At 43.5% G+C, this 20,390-nt stretch overlaps 1 long non-coding RNA gene across 1 annotated transcript in view; it reads right to left on the bottom strand.

Moving 5' to 3' along the window:
* Nucleotides 1-10,271: 10,271 nt before the first annotated feature.
* Nucleotides 10,272-20,390, bottom strand: part of LOC130296362 (uncharacterized) — a 75,999-nt gene continuing 65,880 nt past the window's right edge. Inside the window, exon 4 of the long non-coding RNA XR_008849195.1 lies at nt 10,272-10,465. This is a non-coding gene — a long non-coding RNA (uncharacterized LOC130296362). The remainder of the gene's footprint in view (nt 10,466-20,390) is intronic.

Here is a 20,390-nt window from a genome sequence, read left to right as displayed (position 1 = left end):
TATTGGTCTGACACTAACCCACATTGGATAGATCCCTCCAAGACTGTTGGAACACAAAAATGGATGGTATGGTGTGGTATATGGGTTACAAAGATAATGGGGCCATTCTTCATCAATGGAAACCTCAAGGCCACTGGATATGCGAAATTGCTACATGATGATGTGTTTCCCTCTTTATGCACTGAAGCTGGCACGTTCCCTGAGTTTTTCCAGCAAGATGGTGCACCACCACATTATGGGTGTCAGGTCCGAGTATTCCTATATGAACAGTTTCCTGGAAAGTGGATTGGTCATCGTGGGCCAGTTGAATGGCCCCCAAGGTCTCCCGATCTGACCCCCTTAGACTTTTATCTTTGGGGTCATCTGAAGGCAATTGTCTATGCTGTGAAGATACGAGATGTGCAGCACCTGAAACTACGGATACTGGAAGCCTGTGCTAGCATTTCTCCTGCGGTGTATATAGTAGTATATAGCAGTGTATACGGATACTGGAAGCCTGTGCTAGCATTTCTCCTGTGGTGTTGCTATCAGTGTGTGAAGAGTGGGAGAAGAGGGTTGCATTGACAATCCAACACAATGGGCAGCACATTGAACACATTTTATAAGTGGTCAGAAACTTGTAAATAACTCATGAAAGAATAAAGTTACATTCAAACCAAGCACATCATTATTTTTCTTGTGAAATTCCCAATAAGTTTGAAGTGTCACATGACTCTCTTCCTATTGAAAAAACAAAAGTTGGATTCAAAATGTCCGACTTCAAAATGGCCGCCATTGTCACCACCCATCTTGAAAAGTTTCCCCCCTCACATATACTAATGTGCCACAAACAGGAAGTTAAAGGGGTATTCCAGGCCAAAACTTTTTTTTATATATCAACTGGCTCCGGAAAGTTAAACAGATTTGTAAATTACTTCTATTAAAAAATCTTAATCCTTCCAATAGTTATTAGCTTCTGAAGTTGAGTTGTTGTTTTCTGTCTAACTGCTCTCTGATGATTCACGTCCCGGGACATGACATCATCATTGAGCAGTTAGACAGAAAACTTCAGAAGCTAATAACTATTGGAAGGATTAAGATTTTTTAATAGAAGTAATTTACAAATCTGTTTAACTTTCCGGAGCCAGTTGATGTTTTGGCCTGGAATACCCCTTTAATATCACCAACCATTCCCATTTTATTAAGGTGTATCCATATAAATGGCCCACCCTGTACTTTTTGGTGACACCATATATTTATTTTATCTTTATTCTGTAGGTCCATACGATTTAAATGATACCTTTGAACTTATATAGGTTTGATTTTGTTTGACTTCTTTTAAAAAATTATAACTTTTTCTATAAAAATTAGCATGATTAAAAATGTTCTCTTCTGACCCCTATAACTTTTTTATTTTTCCGTATACGGGTACGTGTCAGGGCTCATTATTTGCTCCGTGATCAGTAGTTTTTATCGGTTCCATTTTTGTTTTGATAGGACTTTTTCATCACTTTTTATAAAAAAATTTATACATTTTTTAATACAAAGTGACCAAATATGCGTAATTCTGGACATTGGTATTTTTTTACGTACACGCTGGGACGTGCTCGGAAATCCGCCGTGTCTTAGATGGCAGTGCATTTCTCAGCAACATGCGCAAAAAGAATAGACATGTCTATTTTTTTTTGCGGACACCAAAATCGGGATTTCCGAAATTCCACCATGTGAACAGTGCAGCAGAATCCCATTGAAATCAATGGGATTTTGCTACAGTGGAATGTCTGTGCGGAATATTCCTGCTGAATACCTGAGGGTATGTTCACACTGCGGAATCTCCACCCACTGAATTCAGCGAGCAGAGATTTTGTCTGGCGGCCACCACCAAAAATACTTTGGCGGTAGGACCGCGCGGCACTACTCCGTCACCATTGACGGCTATGCAGTGCTCGCGGACTTTAGCACAAAGAATGAACATGTTCTTTCTTTGCGCGGAAGAATTTCAGTGGCGGAATTCCGCAGTGTGAACGGGTCTCGCGGAAGACCCATTCACACTGATGGTAATGTTCACCGTACGGAATTCCACTCGCGGAATTCTGCAGTGTGAACATACCCTAAGTCTAGGTTCACACAGTTGGGAAATGTGTGGAATGTTTGCCCGGGCGGACATTTCGCACATTTGAGAAATCCAACGGCAGTGCATTTCCTTGAGGACTCCACAGAAAGAATAGACATCTGAATTTCTGGCGTGGAAAATCTGCCATGTGAACAATGCGGCAGAATTCCATTAAACTCTATGGGACTCTGCTGCTTTGGAATGTCTCTGCAAAATATTCATGTGGTATTTTGCATGGACATTCTGCTGTGTGAACATTCCCTGAAAGTGAAAGGTAAACAAAAATAACTACTGCACAAAAAAACAGCAATAATACATGTCTGCACAGTCAGCTATTATTACTCTAAAAATAGAACAGCTTGTTGTGACACGGAAAACATTCTGCTTTGACCTCTGATGCCAAAAAATAGGACTGAAAGCTGACTGGTAACATTAGTGCAGACTGTAGCTTCACCGGTGTAAATGCTACTTTTCCTATCAGTAACATGAGCAGCTGAAATAAACATGAGAGGTGAGGGAGGGTATTAGAGATGAGCGAACTTACAGTAAATTCGATTCGTCACGAACTTCTCGGCTCGGCAGTTGATATCTTTTCCTGCAAAAATTAGTTCAGCCTTCAGGTGCTCCGGTGGGCTGGAAAAGGTGGATGCATTCCTAGGAAAGAGTCTCCTAGGACTGTATCCACCTTTTCCAGCCCACCGGAGCACCTGAAAGCTGAACTCATTTATGCAGGAAAAGACATCAACTGCCGAGCCGAGAAGTTTGTGACGAATCGAATTTACTGTAAGTTCGCTCATCTCTAGAGGGTATCACAACATAGACGAGGTCCAGCAATAGACTAGGAAATGCAGTCGCGGACACTGTATGGGGAGTATTTACGAATAATGGCTGTGGTATGTGTTTTTATTCCTTTTTTCATGGTTGGCTTTTTAACTCATTGAACCAAATTTATAAAAAGGCACAAGTCGGGCTATAAATTTGGCGCAAATTCGGAAATGACTGTCATATGTGTGAATGTACCCACCTTTCAGGTGATAGATCCAGGAAGCTCTTTCAGAGGTGATTCCTTGTGAGTTACCGCAAGGCAGTTTAGTAGCTTCATTGTGAATGTCCTTTATTTTACATTTCATTTTACATCTTTTCATTAGCTCACAGGGTTATAAATCCTATGAGGGGAAGGGCGCGTGTCCCTACCTTGTGGTGGTGGGATGTGCCTTGTCCTTGAGTCATGTCTTGTCCATGACTCATGGACAAGCCTGAGGCTGCTGCAGGACTGGTTAGTGTCCCAGTAGGTAACAAATATATTACAAAAGGTGTCTTGTAATTTGCATTGTTAAAAACTTTGCAATTTTAACTCTTTTTTGTAATGTGTGTTTTTTATGCCACTTTTTTATGGTGGTGATTTGCGCCAAAATTTGTGACATTTCATATAAGTCGCTGTTCATAAATTCCTGGCCACTGCAAAAAGACGACCAGTAACACATCTACCAATGCAAAAATCACAAAAAAGAGGTAAATCAAAAGTCACAAAAAAACAAACAAAAAAACACTGCGACAAAAAATTTAACAATTTTACTCAGGAAAACCAGGGTAAATTGCTTCATAAATACCCCCCTATGTCTTGCTGTATTCAGCTTAATAATCAAATCTTAAAGTTTATTTAATTTAAATGGCTGCATATGGTTGTTAAAGTTGTGTTCACACACAGTGTAGTTTGGGCACAGAAAGTTCTGTATGAACAAGAAGTAAAGAACGTTTTTCCCTAAACGCTCTTAAATCATCCTGCTCATCCATTTATTCTAGGAAGACTGTAAGATGGCCCATATGGTGCGAATCCGCTGTGTATTTTCCAATGCAGATTTTTACATATATTCCAGTAGCTGTAAAGTGGATGGGATTTGTAGAAATCTTGCATTGCTGCAGAAAAAGTGCATTGAATATCTGCATAGAAATTGACCTAAAATTCAGAATTTAGATTCACAGGATGTCATTTCATGTGCTAGACACATTTCAGATTTATTGCAGATTCCACTTCAATGGAGAAAGCTGCTCCATATTCTATAGCGACAATTCTGCATCTATTTGGTTAGAATTTTCTGTCATGGATTTACCCACAATTTCCTTCATCGCCCTTCTGCTCTCACAGTGGATATTACCCAGCATTTCCAGACATTGAAGGGCAAATCTAGCAAGTTATATACTGACAACAAGATTGTTCCAACCCTTTACAAGCTACAATGGCAACAATTAGTTAGCTTCACCCTGTGAAAAAAAAATAGTGGTGTATGTTTTTATGGGCATTTAATTTTATTTTTTTTGCAATAATTTTAAGAAAAACTGCAGCTTTTTCAATTATGGCAAAAAAACTAAACCCCAAAACAAAACAAAAGAAACGCCTACAACAAATGTTTGTAATAAAAATATGCCAGTAGTTTTTATGCAGTGTGAACATAGCCTTAAAGGGGTTCTCCACTGCCCTGCCTTCCGGAGCTCCGCTCGTAGCGTCCGGAAGTTTATTACTCCGAACGCTGTGTGCGGGCTTCCGTGTTCGAGGCCGCCCCTCGTGACGTCACGCCCGCCCCCTCATGACGTCACTCCCGCCCCCTCAACGAAAGTCTATGGGAAGGGGGCATGACAGCGAAACACATTTGGAATTGCTGTATACCCCCAATACTATTAGACCACCTGCATATGAATTTTCAGATATATTCATCAACAATTTTTTTTTTCACTCGCAACTGCTAGAACCTCACTACTTAGGTACCACTGTACCACAAGCGCAATCCTCAGCATGAGGACGTCACCACTCCTCGCTGCATCCACCACCAACCACTGCTACCAACTACAGCCACTTCCATTGCGGCCGGATGTACGTCTGTGCCATCCTGCAGCAAGATCAGATCGGGACAAACAGTACTCTCCGGAGCCGCAGACTAACATTTCAGGCCAGACGCATGTTGTAGCTTGGGGGTGTAGGTGGTGTAGCTGTGCAGTGATGAAACGGTGTTGGATTAACCCTTAACTGTCGTGGTGCCAGGGTGCAGGTTCTTCCTCAGTATATATATATCCTACCGCCACCCGTCCCAGGAACGATAGGGAGGAATAAAGGATTGTCCACAACCGGAGGTTTAGTAAACTGTAGATAACTTTACTGCAGCTTTTATGCAGGTTGATAACGGCAAACAGTCTATACAGAAGAGTAGTCTGTAAGTTCCTCACAGTTGGTTGGGACCTTGTAGTATATAAGCTCTGAGTCTTGAATTACGCTTTCCGCTGGATTTAGGGGAATTGTTTAGGTCCAGCAGTCACGCAGGATTAACAGGATTTAGATTTGGTAGTCTCATGTTTAATAAACTGCTGAATTGGCAGGCTTCAGGCCTAGTTTTGTCTTGTAGGTTTGCACGGATCTCCTCTCTCTCTGCTAGTCTGGAACCCAAGAGAGCGAGGATTGGTTAACAGCTTTCTTATATGGAGAGGGGCAAGCTTAGAGCTTATTGGATTCCACCAGCTGTCATTCCTTTCACAAAGCATTATGGTACATCATGTGACCACATCACGTGACCTGGAAGATCCTTAAGCTTAACTTAACATTAGACTTATTAGTCATGTGACCTAAGGTCCTGGAAGTACTATACACATAATAAAATATATACAATTTATACACATCAAACATAATAAAATTAAAGAAGGAAGAGGTGACAAGGGGTTATCCCACCAGGAGGATCCTACCGGTACATAGGAACTCTGACTTTGGGGACTTAGCACACAAGGTACGGTACAAGGTACGGTACCGGGACACCACACGCATGTCTGTGCCAGTCTGCAAGCATTAGGGAGAATGGCTCTTCACATCACTTTACTTCTACCAAGATTGCATATCTCCTCTTAAAGCTGCGAGGACCTCGCTCTATTTGCCGGCTGTCACCAACTGTCTCACATATTTATATAAACTTACCTATCTTATTACCTCATAATCATACATCATTGACTGTATCCAATGAGTGACTATATATATACACATTTTTATGCACCCGATCTTTCATTGGACTTAATACTGATTTTTATCATCTTTTTACCCTCATCATTTATTGCTAATTCATATGTATTGTGGCAGTGTGGCAAGGAAAGGGTGTATTTCCATTGCTAACTCTAGAAAATGCTCCACCTGTGGCCTGATTAAGGAGGTATCAGGAAGGGAAAGTGTGTTTAAAAGGAAAAGAAACACAATAGTTGGGGCTCTCCCTGGGAAACAGCACATTGCTGTAGGGGGAGACACTCGGACCCTGTTGAGGAAGCACACAGCTGGAATCTGTGAGTGGTCTAAGAAGTGGTGTGAACTGTGAGTAGCAGGTTGCAGGAGTCACATGTTTAACTGGCTGAGGGTAGCTCACCAGTAAGTAGTCAGGGCATGCTGATATGCGTAGTCAGTGACCAGACGGTCTAGGATTTTATTTTGTTCCTGTGTTATGTTTGTTTTCCCCCTGCAACCTGTCTAAATAAAGCTGGCAAGGTGCCAGGCTTGCATGAATAACCGTTGTCTGCGGGTTTATTGAGTGGAAACGTGTCCCGTGGCAGTGTCCAGGACGATCCCGGAGCTAATCCCCCAAGGAGGAATCCTTACAGTATGTATATTGTCTGTGGCAAAGGCCCTGCTATAGACGTGACTTTCAAGTAATAGTTTTGTGGTGAGCCACGGGTTTGATGTGAGGTGTAAGGGGCAGATGGTGTTGCCCAGGAGCAGATGGTATTAACCCCTTTGTGTTCGTGACGCCAGGGCGTGGTTTGCCTATGTAACCACCCGAAGGTAGTACCGCTGGTCCTAGGTTAAGCGAGGGCAATAAAGAGTCCAAGGCCAGGTTAAGGTTAACGGTAGCTTTTACTGAGGTAGACAGATGGTACAGTCTTTACAGCTCGGCCAGGTTCCCAGAGAGGTCCCCAGTAACTGGGGACCTCGCAGCTTGCTGGGACTTGCAGTGACTATAGGTGCAGCTGTCGCTGACTACAATTGACTTGACTGAAGATGATGACAGCAGTTAAAGATGACTTGACTCCAGATGTGCTGGACACTGACCCTGAGACATCTGGACTGAACTGAACTTCCGCAGGAAAAGAGTCCCAAGAGAGAGATTGCAGCTCCTCCCTTCCTTATAAAGGGGGCTGTGCAAGGAGCCCATTGGTTACTAGCGAGGTCACCTGGTCACTGGTGTTCTCTGGGTAACAATACAAACATATGACTTAAACATGTGACATAATCATGTGACTAACAATACAGGTCCTTTACTCTTTCATGTGAAAACTTATATACACAGGGGGAGACACTGCAGGGGAGCCTGGGGGACATATAGGGACTCAACCTCACAGGACTGTAGGACCATATGCCTTACTGGGACACACAGTTTAATAAATATTTTAAGTAAAAACTAGCCATATCAGTTAGTTATTTTTATCTTTATTTTTATTTTAGTAGTACATTTAGTAGTATATGCATACTTAGAGGGCTGTATTCAGTCGTGTAAATTCTCCATTTGTTTTTTTAGCACAAAGGGTATCGTGCAAACACAATGACCTCAGTATACATTGTATTTTATAGTGTGTATTATAAGCCTTTATATGAGTCTGTAGGTGCAAAATTGAAAGTGTTATGATTTTTAGAAGGGGAGGAGGAAAAAACACGAAAGTGCAAAAATGAAAATTGGCCACTCTCCCTCGATGCAAGTCTATGGTAGGCCGTCACCCACCCTCCCATAGCCTTGCATTGAGGGGACATGGCTGTGATGGCACAAGCCTCTGGCGCTGCACCCGATGCTCTAAACGAACGCTGGGTGCAGCACGGAGATCGCTGGTGTCCCCAGAGGCGGGAACCCTGCGATCAGACATCTTATCCTCTATCCTTTGGATTGGGGATAAGATGTCTCGGGGTGGAGTACCCCTTTAAGGCAAAAATGGGCTTGGTCCCTAGGGGATAAAAAGTGTAAAATAAATTTAAAAAAATGCTTTAAATATATATATATATATATATATATATATATATATATACCGTATTAATCAGCGTATAACACGCACTTTTTAGGACAAATTTTTTAGCCTAAAGTCTATGTGCGTGTAATACGCCGATACCGCCCCAGGAAAGGCAGGGGGAGAGAGGCCATCGCTGCCCGCTTCTCTCCCCCTGCCTTCCCTGGGGTCTAGAGCCCTGCTGCCGGCCCTTCTCACCCCCTGGCTATCGGCGCCGCTGCCCGTTCTGTCCCCCTGACTATCGGTACCGGCGCCGATAGCCAGGGGGAGAGAAGGGGCAGCGGCACCCATTGCCGGCGCCGCTGCCCCGTTGCCTCCCCCATCCCTGGTGGCATAATTACCTGGGTCGGGTCCGCGCTGCTGCAGGCCTCCGGCGTGCGTCCCCTTCATCGTTGCTATGCGCTGCACGGCGCGGCGCATGACGTCAGAGCGCCGCGCCGTGCATAGCAACGACGCAGGGGACGCACACCGAAGGCCTGTAGCAGCGCGGACCCGACCCAGGTAATTATGCCACCGGGGATGGGGGAGGCAACGGGGCAATAGCCGATAGCCAGGGGGAGAGAAGGGCCGGCAGCAGGGCTCTAGACCCCCAGGAAAGGCAGGGGGAGAGAAGCGGGCAGCGACGGCCTCTCTCCCCCTGCCTTTCCTGGGGGTGTACCCTCACACACGCACCCTCATTTTACCATGGATATTTGGGTAAAAAACTTTTGTTACCCAAATATCCTTGGTAAAATGAGGGTGCGTGTTATAGGCCGGTGCGTGGTATACCCCGATAAATACGGTATATAAAAATTAAAATTACCCCCTCTTTACCAGAAATAAATTTAAATAACTGATATTTGGTAGCACCACATGCGAAATGGCTGAACTATAAAAAAAATGTTTATGTCCCGCATTGCAAATGGCGTAAACGTAAAAAAGTACTGAATGCCAGAATTGAAGATTTTTGGTTACATCAAATGTCAGAAAAAAATTAATAAAAAGTGATCAAAAAGTCCCAACAAAACAAAAGTAGTACCGATAAAAAACCACAACGCCAAATAAGTCCCGTGAAACATTTTTTTTTAGGCATAAATCCACTAGAGGGCGCTGTGACATAAACTATTATAAGTGTGCTTTCTACAGTCCCTTCTCAGGCCTAAGCCCTATTTCCACAATAATATTCACAGTCAGTGGGGGAATTAATAAAATATTTCCGCACATGAAATGAAAACAGGTTAAAAAGCCACAAAATTACTGTGTGTTTCAATTTCTTTTTAAAACTGTATTATTATTGACATTGTAAATAACATATCCAAAGAATAAACAGGTGACAAAGGATCCAGCAAAGCTCTGTGGCACATAGTATTTACAAAGACAAGCAATCAAGACTTTCATGACATTGTGCATGAAAATGTTATCTAAGATGTATACAAACACAGTTCACCATTGTTTGGCGCTAATATTTTAGCCATACATTGCACCGAGAATGAAATGGTTAATATGAGAGTTATTTTAGATTCTTCCGCAATAAGTACATTGAAAATTTGGCGCATCTGCTTGATGTCCATGATTTCACAGTTGCTCATGTATGATTATGAAGTGAAACTAACCACCTTGTGAAAAGGTGAAACCATTTACTTTACTTAAAGGGTTTTTACCATCATCCACTTTCCACAGCAAACTTAAAATATAGTTAAAGTTTCATATAGAAACAGAGGAGTTCGGCACTGCTGCCAATACCACATGACCACTGGACTCGTAGACACCAGCTGCCCTCAGAGGGTACCAAACGGGGTGCACTCCCAATGTAGTAGAATCAAATAACAAATAACCGAAGTAATGAAAGGATGTACTCACCGGGTAAATTTGCTTGACGGAATATTTATTCGCAGACAGCATACAAACATACAGCGGGTAGAAACAGAGGAGCAGCGTCACAGTGACAGACTGTTTCCTGCACCCGAGGAAGTGCGCTTGGGCGCAGGAAACAGTCTGTCGCTGTGAGGCTGCTCCTCTGTTTCTACCCGCTGTACGTTTGTATGCTGTCTGTGAATAAATATTCCTTCAAGCAAATTAACCCGGTGAGTGCATCCTTTCATTACTTCGGTTATTTGTCATTTAATATTTAGTTAGCTTGAATGCTAATAAATGTCTTCCTCTGAAAAAGAATGCGGACCTGATATTATCCTTGTCTCCTCCTCCTCTTTTATCCCCTCCCCTTTTTATAATCAGTGTGGTGGGTGGAGCTTCTGACTGTCACATGATTTGCTCTAAACTCCATTTCCCAGCAGTCATTAGTGCAGAGGCTTATTTCCGTGTTGCATAGTGTAAGTCATCCATGAGGAGAATGCGCCCAGTCTATATTGGTCTGGCTTCCTAAAAAAAATAAATTGATTTCTCATAATAACTTGCATTTGCAAATATGTATAATTTCACATAATACATCAGTTAAGACCTATTCATCTTCATGGAAAAAACCCTTGAACCCCTAGGGAACGCTGGACCTACTGGTATTTACTGGCTGCCTGGTACTAACGCACCAGGACATACATGTACATCCTGAGTCACATCAGGACTATGAGGCGAGCGCACGAGCTGTCATCATAGACCACAGGTCCCGGCTGCTGATCACCGCTAATGGCAAATATCAGAGATCACACTGATGCCCACCATTGACCCTTCAAATGCTGTGATCAATACTGGAGGCTTACAAAGACTTATCACAGAGGTCTGATGAGTCAAGATGGCAGTCAAAGCTCTGCTCACCTGATCCACAGCCGGTTTGGGCAATTTGCTTCCATGGTCTCTCATTGCCGCTGCCTCCCTCCTTCTCTTATCTCTTGCACATTAAACCTTCTCCCTTCCTTCACTCACTTCTCTCACAATTCCTCTGTACCTTCACTCTTTCTTTCTCTCTTTTTAATTTGTTCAAAATCTGGGGGCTAAGTTTCCATTTGATTTTTTTTTCTGGCAGTTTTTGGATATCTGCCACTGCAGTTTTTGAGCTAAAGTCAGAAGTGGATCCATAAGGGAGGAGAAGTGTAGGTCATTCCTTTATATGTCCTATTCCTTTTGAATACATTTCTGGCTTTGGCTCAAAAACTGCAGTGGTAGTATTCCAAAAACTGCCAGAAAAAAAAACAAGTGGAAACTTAGCCTCAGGGTGTTTTTTATTTTTACTTTGTCCATGCTGCTATATATGGTATGGACACTAGAGGGCGTTGTGAGTCACTTTATTTTATGCTGCCTTACCGACAGCTATTTTTTATACAGCCCCTAGATAGCGTAGGGAGCTAACAAGTGGAGACTGTATTAATCTATGTATATGGTCTGCACATTCTCGTTCACACAACATCTCTATATGTACCAGTGGCGTAATTATGTGACTAGTACATGAATCCTGCTGGAAGCCTATTCGGGGTTGGAGTTATGGCAACAGCAGCATGACTCGTGTTTTCATGCCTGAATTAGGTATTATGTAATATAAGATGCACAATGTGATTGTTTTTTGCACTGCATATATACCTACCAGATTAATCCTCGGAAGAAGAAGTTTTATTCTGAAATGGTCGTAGGGGTTGGCGTCCCTGTAGTCCTTCAGATTGCTCCTGACATGTGGATATTGCTGCTGTTGTGTAGATGCTTGGAATTATATTTATGGCACTTGCACTTTACTCTGTTTAGCAGACACTTGCAGACCATACCTGTCTGTATCAGATTTCCAATCTGAGTATCTGGGACCACCCATGTTTCAGTATATCCTATAATATATGTTTTTTAATATTGAACTTTAACCCCTCCAGGACAAAGGGTACACCGTTGCGTTCTGGGACTTAAGGACCAAGGGCGTACCTGTACCGGCGGTGAACAGGATGCCTGCTGAAATCGTTCAGCAGGCATCCCATGACAACGCCTGGGGGGTGGAAGGGTTGTTCCGAGACAATTCAGACCAGCGATTCTTGTCGATTCCGTCATTTGGGTCTATGGTGACCCAGAAGAGGAGGGTGATCGGTGGTGTAATTCACACCACCAATCACCCTCTGTCGCTAGTGGGAGTTTGCGGTGACGCCAACTCTCCAGGAGCGCAGTTATTGGTCAGAAGGAACATCCCCAGTGGTCAGGTTAATGCCCCACTTCCTCCTCTTTGCCCACCCACCCATGAAAGACGGTGAGCAGAGCGGTGTTAGTGAGGCAGAAACCCCCCTTGTGCCATCGGTGCCTGTCTGGGCACTGTGAGTGGCATCAGGCACTTCTTAGTGCAGGGAGAGCCTTCATTGTGCTAGGGAAAGGTTCAAAAAAAGTGACCCTTTGCTGTGTGACCCGGGCCCTATTAGTGTATCAGGGTGCTGCAGTCTGCCCCCTATCTTTCTGGGGGCGCAGACCATTTTCCCCCCGAATAACGGTGTGTGTGATTGTAAATCACACACCGTTATTTAGTGCACACACCAAACACTTACACACACACTCCCCACTCCACCACACACACTCATAAGAAATGGGGTTACAAATTTTGGGGGGCATTTTCTCCTATTACCCCTTGTGAAAAAGAAAAATTTGGGGAAAAACCAGAATTATAGTGAAAAAAAAAATGTCATTTTCCCATCTAACTTTAACAAAAATAAGCAATTTTTTTTTTTTATGTTCTGGCACCATAGGGGCCTCCTAAATGCAACATGCCCCCTAAAAACCATTTCAGCTAAATTTGCTTTCCAAAAGCCAAATGTGACTCCTTCTCTTCTGAGCATTGTAGTGCGCCAGCAGAGCACTTTACATCCACATATGAGGTATTTCCATACTCAGAAGAAAGGGGGTTACAAACTTTGGGGGGCATTTTCCCCTATTACCCCTTGTGAAAATGAACAATTTGGGGAAAAAACAGCATTTTAGTGGACAAAAAACAAGCATATTTTTCATTTTCACATTCCACTTTAACAAAAGTTTGTTTTCCAAATTGTGTGCCATTTTTTTTGCTGTTCTTGTACAATAGGGGCTTCCTAAATGCAACATGCCCCCAAAAATAATTTCAGCAAAATTCACTCTCCAAAAATTCATTATCCCTCCTTCCCTTCTGAGCACTCTACTGCACTCAAAGAGCACTTTACACCCACAGTTATTTCCTTACTCGAGAGAAATTGGGTTACAGATTTTGGGGGCTTTTTCTCCTTTTACCCCAAAAGAAAAGAAAAAAAAGTGTCTACAAGAAATTTTGAGTTTTCTGCTCCATGTTTCTGCTATTCCTGTGAAACACCTTTCTGAATGTTATTTTAAATACATTGAGGGGTGCAGTTTTCATAATGGGGTCCATTATGGGGTATTTCTAACATAAAGACCCTCAAATTCACTTCAAAACTGTTCACAAATTCACTTAAAAATTCAGATTTTGGAATTTTTCACCAAGAAATGAGTATTGACAAAAATGTACCACTATCTTAAAGTACAATATGTCACTAAAAACAATCTTGGAATCAAATTGATAAGTAAAAGCATCCCAGAGTTATTAATGCATAAAGTGTCAGAGGTCAGATTTGCAAAAAATGCTCTGGTCCTTAAAGGGGTACTCCGGTGGAAAACTATTTTTTAAATGAACTGGTGCCAAAAAGTTAAACAGATTTGTAAATTACTTCTATTTGAAAAAAAAAATTCTTTCCAGTACTTATCAGCTGCTGCATACTACAGAGGTTTTGTTTTTAACTTTTTGAATTTCTTTTCTGTCTGACCACAGTGCTCTTGTTATGATTTGGCAGGCTGGAGGTGGATCCTCTGTGTCAGAGAGGGATTGGCGTGGACCGTACCGGTGGACCGTTTCTAAGTTGCTACTGGTATTCACCAGAGCCCGCCGCAAAGCGGGATGGTCTTGCAGCGGCGGTAGCGCCAAGGTCGTATCCACCGATAATGGCTCAACCTCTCTGACTGCTGAGACAGGCGTGGTACAGAAGGACAAGGCAAGAGCAAGGTCGGATGTAGCAAAAGGTCAGGGCAGGCAGCAAAGGTCGTAGTCAGGGGCAACAGCAGAAGGTCTGGAACACAGGCTTTGGACAACACTAAACGCTTTCTCTGGCACAAGGCAACAAGATCCGGCGAGGAAGGGAAGGGGAAGTGAGGTTATATGGACAGGGAGCAGGTGGAAGCTAATTAGACTGATTGGGCCAGGCACCAATCATTGGTGCACTGGCCCTTTAAATCTTAGAGAGCTGGCGCGCGCCCTAGAGAGCGGAGCCGGGCGCGCCAGAACGTGACAGCCGGGGGCCGGGACGGGTAAGTGGCTTGGGATGCGATTCGCGAGTGGGCGCGTCCCGCTATGCGAATCGCATCCCCGTCGTCAGTGTTGGTGCAGCGCTCCCGGTCAGCGGGTCTGACCGGGGCGCTGCAGAGAGGAGAACGCCGCGAGTGCTCCGGGGAGGAGCAGGGACCCGGAGCGCTCGGCGTAACAGCTCTCTGCTGACACCTCTGTCCATGTCAGGAACTGTCCAGAGCAGGAGCAAATCCCCATAGCAAACCTATCCTGCTCTGGAAAGTTCCTGACATGGACAGAGGTGTCAGCAGAGAGCACTGTGGTTAGACAGAAAAGAAATTCAAAAAGTAAAGAACTTCCTCTATAGTATACAACAATGATAAGTACTGGAAGGATTAAGATTTTTAAATAGAAGTAATTTACAAATCTGTTTCACTTTCTGGCACCAGTTTATTTAAAATAATTGTTTACAACCGGAGTACCCCTTTAAGGTCAAAATGGGCTTTGGCCTCCTCTTTAAAGGATCCCCACCATCATCCCCACCACTTCTGTCAGTAAGAACTTCTGATGTGTGATCGTTGCCTCCTTGTTCTCCCTCAGCACATCCACCATGATGCCTTACAGTATCCTCACCACTCCTACCACCACCAGTCCCATTGGCTCGGCCACTGCAGTCCCTCTCCAACACCTCAGCAACATGCTCCAAAGGCTGACTGAGACACAACTCTTCCTTGTGGCTAGTGCTATCTTTTTGTGCAGCAGTGGGGGGAAGCAAAGACAGAGATGAGGAAACAAAGCGTTTAGGATGGACAATTCCCTTACCAGACATATTTTTGGGGTATTGTAAAAGATTTTGAGATTATTTTGATCTTTTTGGGGGATTTTTCACTCACCTTCTGGTAAACTTTAACTTTCACCGCTTTGAACTGCATTGTTATCTTACAACCAGGTAGGCCTAAGACTAGGTTTCCACTTGTTTTTTTTTTGTACACCTAAAAAAACGCCAGCAAAAACGCCAGAAAAACTGCCACAGGTTTTTCCTGAGTTTTGACAGTTTTTCTTGCGTTTTTTCTGGCGTTTTCCCTGGTGTGTGGAAACAGCCAAATTTGTCCCCTGTGGAACTTTTCTCACTGTCTTCAGGGACCACTCTGTGGGTCGGATGCTGAGCGCCCGGTCCACAGAGTGTAGGGAGATGTACAGCATAACTACTCACCTCCCCGGCCATATAGTATACAGGAGTGAATAGTGTACCCTTGTATACTGTACAGGAGCCAGGAATCCTGTCACTATACTGACAGGACTCCCTGCTCCTATAGCCCCTTTGTGCGGTATACAGAATATACAGCTATCTATAGATAGCTGTATATAGTGTATACAGAACAGGAGGTCCTCTTACCTCCCTCGTTTCTGTCCCCGCCAGTCCGTGTAGCTCCGTCCCCTAGTGATGACGTCATTAGGGGGCGGAGATACAGACGGGCTCCAGGCTAGTAAGGGTCTGAAGCTCTGTTAACATTATACGTTTTGTATAATGTGAACAGACCCTTCTGGCAGTGTCTACCCAGACAGGGAGACTCCAGCTGTTGCTAAACTACAACTCCCAGCATGCCCAGACAGCCTTTGGCACCAATTGGAGGCTCCCTGTTTAGGTAGACATTGCATTATGGGCACTCTCCCCTGCGTAGAGTGCAAAAAATGTCCTAACCCATTTTTTGTGTTTTTTTTCTTCTCGTTTCAGATTCGTGTCTGCAGAGGATTACAGCGGATTCGATGGATTATGATGGATGAACGGGATTTTTTTAATTTTAATAAAATGGTTAATGAGGGCTGTGGGGGAGTGTTTTTTTTAAAATAAAATAATTTTCCAATGTGTTTTTTTTTTTAATTGAATCTTCAGGCTTAGTAGTGGATGCCGGTGTTATTGACGGAATCCATTACTACGCCAGGGCTTAGCGTTAGCCCCCAAAACAGCTAGCGCTAACCCCCAATTATTACCCCGGTACCCACCACCACAGGGGTGCCGGGAAGAGCAGGTACCAAAAGGCCCAGAGCGTCAAAAATGGCGCTCCTGGGCCTAGGCAGTAACAGGCTGGCGTTATTTAGGCTGGGGAGGACCAGTAACAATGGTCCTCGCCCACCCTGGTAATGTTGCTGCTTGGTTGGTATCTGGCTGATACTGAAAATAGGGGGAACCCTATGCATTTTTTTAAAATTTATTTATGAAAAAAACAAAACGCATAGGGTTCCCTGTATATTCAGTATCAGCCAGATACCAACAAAGCAGAAACAGCCTGATGTTAACAGTGTGGGCGAGGACCATTGTAATTGGCCCTCCCCAGCCTAAATAATGCCAGCCTGTTACTGCCTAGGCCCAGGAGCGCCATTTTTGATGCTCCGGGCCTGTTGGTACCGGCTCTTCCCGACACCCCTGTGGTGGTGGGTACCGGGGTAATAATTGGGGGTTAGCGCTAGCTGTTTTTGGGGCTAACGCTAAGCCCCGGCTTAGTAATGGATTCCATATATTAGACAGCCTCCATTACTATGTCTGAAAATTCAATTTAAAAAAAACACAACACATTGGAAAAATTATTTTATTTTAAAAACACTCCCCCACAGCCCTCTGCACTCCCCCACAGCCCTCTGCCGTAATCCTCTGCATACATGGATCTGAAATGAGAAGGAAAAAAAATGGGTTCGGATATTTTTTGCACTCTCCGCAGGGGAGAGCGCCCATAATGCAATGTCTTCCCAAACAGGGAGCCTCCAATTGGTGCAAAACTACAACTCCCAGCATGCAACAGCTGGAGTCTCCCTGTCTGGGTAGACACTGGCAGAAGGGTCTGTTCACATTATCCAAAACAGACAATGTTAAAGGGGTTCTCCACTGCCCTGCCTTGCGGAGCTCCGCTCGCAGTGTCCGGAAGTTTATTTCTCCAAACGCTGTGAGCGGGCTTCCGTGTTCGAGGCGGCCCCTCGTGATGTCACGCTCGCCTCCTCATGATGTCACAACCACCCCCTCGGTCGAGCCCCCTTCCCATAGATTTTCATTGAGGGGGCGGGCGTGATGTCACGAGGGGGCAGCCTCGAGCACGGAAGCCTGCACACAGCGTTCGGAGTAATAAACTTCCGGACGTTGCGAGCGGAGCTCCGGAAGACAGGGCATTGGGGAACCCCTTTAACAGAGCCGTATACCCTTACCAGCCTGGATCCCGTCTATAGCTCTGCCCCTAATGACGTCATCACTAGGGGGCAGAGTTACACGGACCCGTGGGGACTGGACGGAGGTAAGGGGACTTCTCCATCTTCTGTATACACTATATACAGTTATCTATAGTTAGCTGTATATAGTGTATACTGCCCAAAGAGTTAACCTACACTGTCCAGCAGTGTAAGTTAACTCTTTCCTTGCCGGGCTGGCTTAGCGCACAGCTCAGCAAGGGGTTAAGTGAGCCAGCAATGTGACTACTGTATACACGTTGCAGGCTCACTGTAAGTTCTTGCTGGGCAGTAGGTATACGATGTATATATACTGCTCAGCATCAGCTGTTCTACCGGCTCTGCAGCCTTGAGAACAGCTGATCCCGACAGTCACTTCAGGAGGATCGCAGCGAGTGTAACTCCTGACACTAGCTGTGATACTCCTGTGTAATGTATAGATGCGGCCAGCAGCTCTTCTATGGTCCCATGCACTGACCTATATACACCTATTCATATTTCCCACAGAGTTGTGATTGGCTGGAACCATCTGACCAATCACAGCTCTCTGCGGGAAATATGAAAAGGTGTATATATACGGCAGTGCAGGGGACCATAGAAGAGCGGCTGGCCACATCTATACATTATACAGGAGGATCGCAACGGACCCCGGCGATCTTTCAATTAGTACAGGTAACTTGTACTCCATGATGGGAGTAGTAGTACTACCTAAAAAATGTAAAAAAAAATTAAAAGTAAAAAACACACACACACTACATTTTTATTATTGTCGGCTACATTTTTAGTGCCCTACCTGCCCACATAAATTGATCCCTGTTTAAAAATTAATAAAAAATGTTGTTATAAAAAAGATAAATTTCGTTAAATACAATTTTTTCCAGCACTACTGTATCTTTTTTATTATTTTTTAATAGTACCCTACTATATTTTAATAAAAAAAGGTATCTCCATCACTTTTTTGGATCGCTTAAGTCCAAAAGAGAATAAAAAACGCCTGAAAAAACGCCAAAGTTAAAACCCACATGGCGTTTTTCTTGGCGTTTTTTCACTCCCATAGACTTCTATGGGAGAAAAACGCCAAGATTTTCCCGAAAAAACGCCAAAGTCTCGACAAGAGTTCGTTTTTTAAAAACTGCCAAGGAGCCAACACCAAAAGGATTTAAAAAACGCCAAACTGAAAAACGCCAAGTGGATTTGGCATTTTGCAGTTTACTATTGACTTGCAGCTAACATCTGCCCGCAGCGTTTTTTCACCCAAAAAATGCCATGCGGCAGAATGGATGTTTTTATTGGCGTTTTTGTAAAAAAAAAAAAAAACAAGTGGAAACCTAGCCTAAGGCAAGATTGATTAAGCCAAGAATAAAAAACATAGTCGCTTTAGAAGGATAATGCGTGTTGGATGTGCATGTTTTTAATTGTACTACTATGTCACAACAACCAGGTAGATATAATAAGTAGATATGAAACAAAGAATATTCATGAACAGCGGCTTAACAAGGCAAATGCATGTCGCTTGCACACGCTTTTTAGTTCGCTGCTATGACACAACTGGGAGGATATAATGTGTGTTTTATTGAACCAGGAAAATAAACGTACAGTGTCCTTACAAGGCCTGTAAAGCTTGTCACTTGTAAGCGCTTTTTATTTTGCTGCTATCACACAACTAGGAAGATATAATGGGGGTATTTATCATTTCTACCTGTTGTCAGTTTCTTTTTACCCCTTTTTTTTTACTTTGGTTTTTTTACGGACGTGCGCCAAATTTATCTTTTGGCGCATGTATTTTACTAACTTTGGCGCATACCATATTCTACCTTCTGATATGTGTCTTTTCCTTGCCAAAATATTGTTGGCGGTGATTTGCGCCAACCATGCATATAAAAACAGGCAAATTAGCGCCAAAATACAATTGATGCAATTGATAAATTACTGACCACTGCAAAAATCATACACAGGACCGTCAAAATCCTAGCAAGTTTATATAATGACAGTGTAGAGAATGAGCCAAACTTTGGTGCAAAAAGACACTGTGCCAAAAAAAATGCACTAAACATACGCAATAAACGACACGTAAATTGGTTGATAAATACCCCCCAATGTGTTTAATTGAATCAAGAAAATAAATGCAGTGTCTTTATAAGGCTGATGCATTTTAATTGGACACCCTTTTTAGTTAGCCGCTGTACAACCTGTAGGTATACTGTTTGCGCGAATAATTCCTGAAGATGTGAGCAAAGGCACTATGCTGTGTTTATGGTGCTTTAGATTTGTATTGTTATCATACAGGTCAACTACAGCACGACTTTTCTCTGTTCAGTACTTGTTTTTTTTTTTTTTTTTTTTTTTTGCATGAGCCTTGAAAACGGCTTGCTGGGCTTTGTGGTACACGATGAGGCTTCTGTAGGAACAGACAGGAGGTCCCCCTGTGATCAGCCACACACAGAGGCTGTGAATGATCACTTCTTTGCTGTGGATTCTGTATAGCCCCTTTAGGACTTATGCACTGCAGATGTTATAGTTAGGATAAGGATTCCTGCTCATGTTCACACACTGATTGTTTCTGTTTGTTCCCTATCTCCGTCCTATTTCTCTCTACTTCACTTTATCTCTCTACCAATTTGACTGCACGCATGGAACGGCTTGTGAGCGTTTAACCCCTTAAGGACCAAGCCCATTTTGACCTTAACCAGGACCAGAGCATTTTTTGCACATCTGACCACTGTCACTTTAAGCATTAATAACTCTGGGATGCTTTTACTGATGAATTTGATTCCAAGATTGTTTCTTCGTGACATATTCTACTTTATCAATGTGGTACATTTCCATCGATACTTGCATCATATGTTTTTGAAAAAT

The sequence above is a fragment of the Hyla sarda genome, chromosome 12 (assembly GCF_029499605.1).
Source record: "Hyla sarda isolate aHylSar1 chromosome 12, aHylSar1.hap1, whole genome shotgun sequence".
NCBI lineage: Eukaryota > Metazoa > Chordata > Amphibia > Anura > Hylidae > Hyla > Hyla sarda.
The sequence above is the reverse complement of the archived record's forward strand: the minus strand, read 5'-3'. Positions and strand labels throughout refer to the sequence as shown.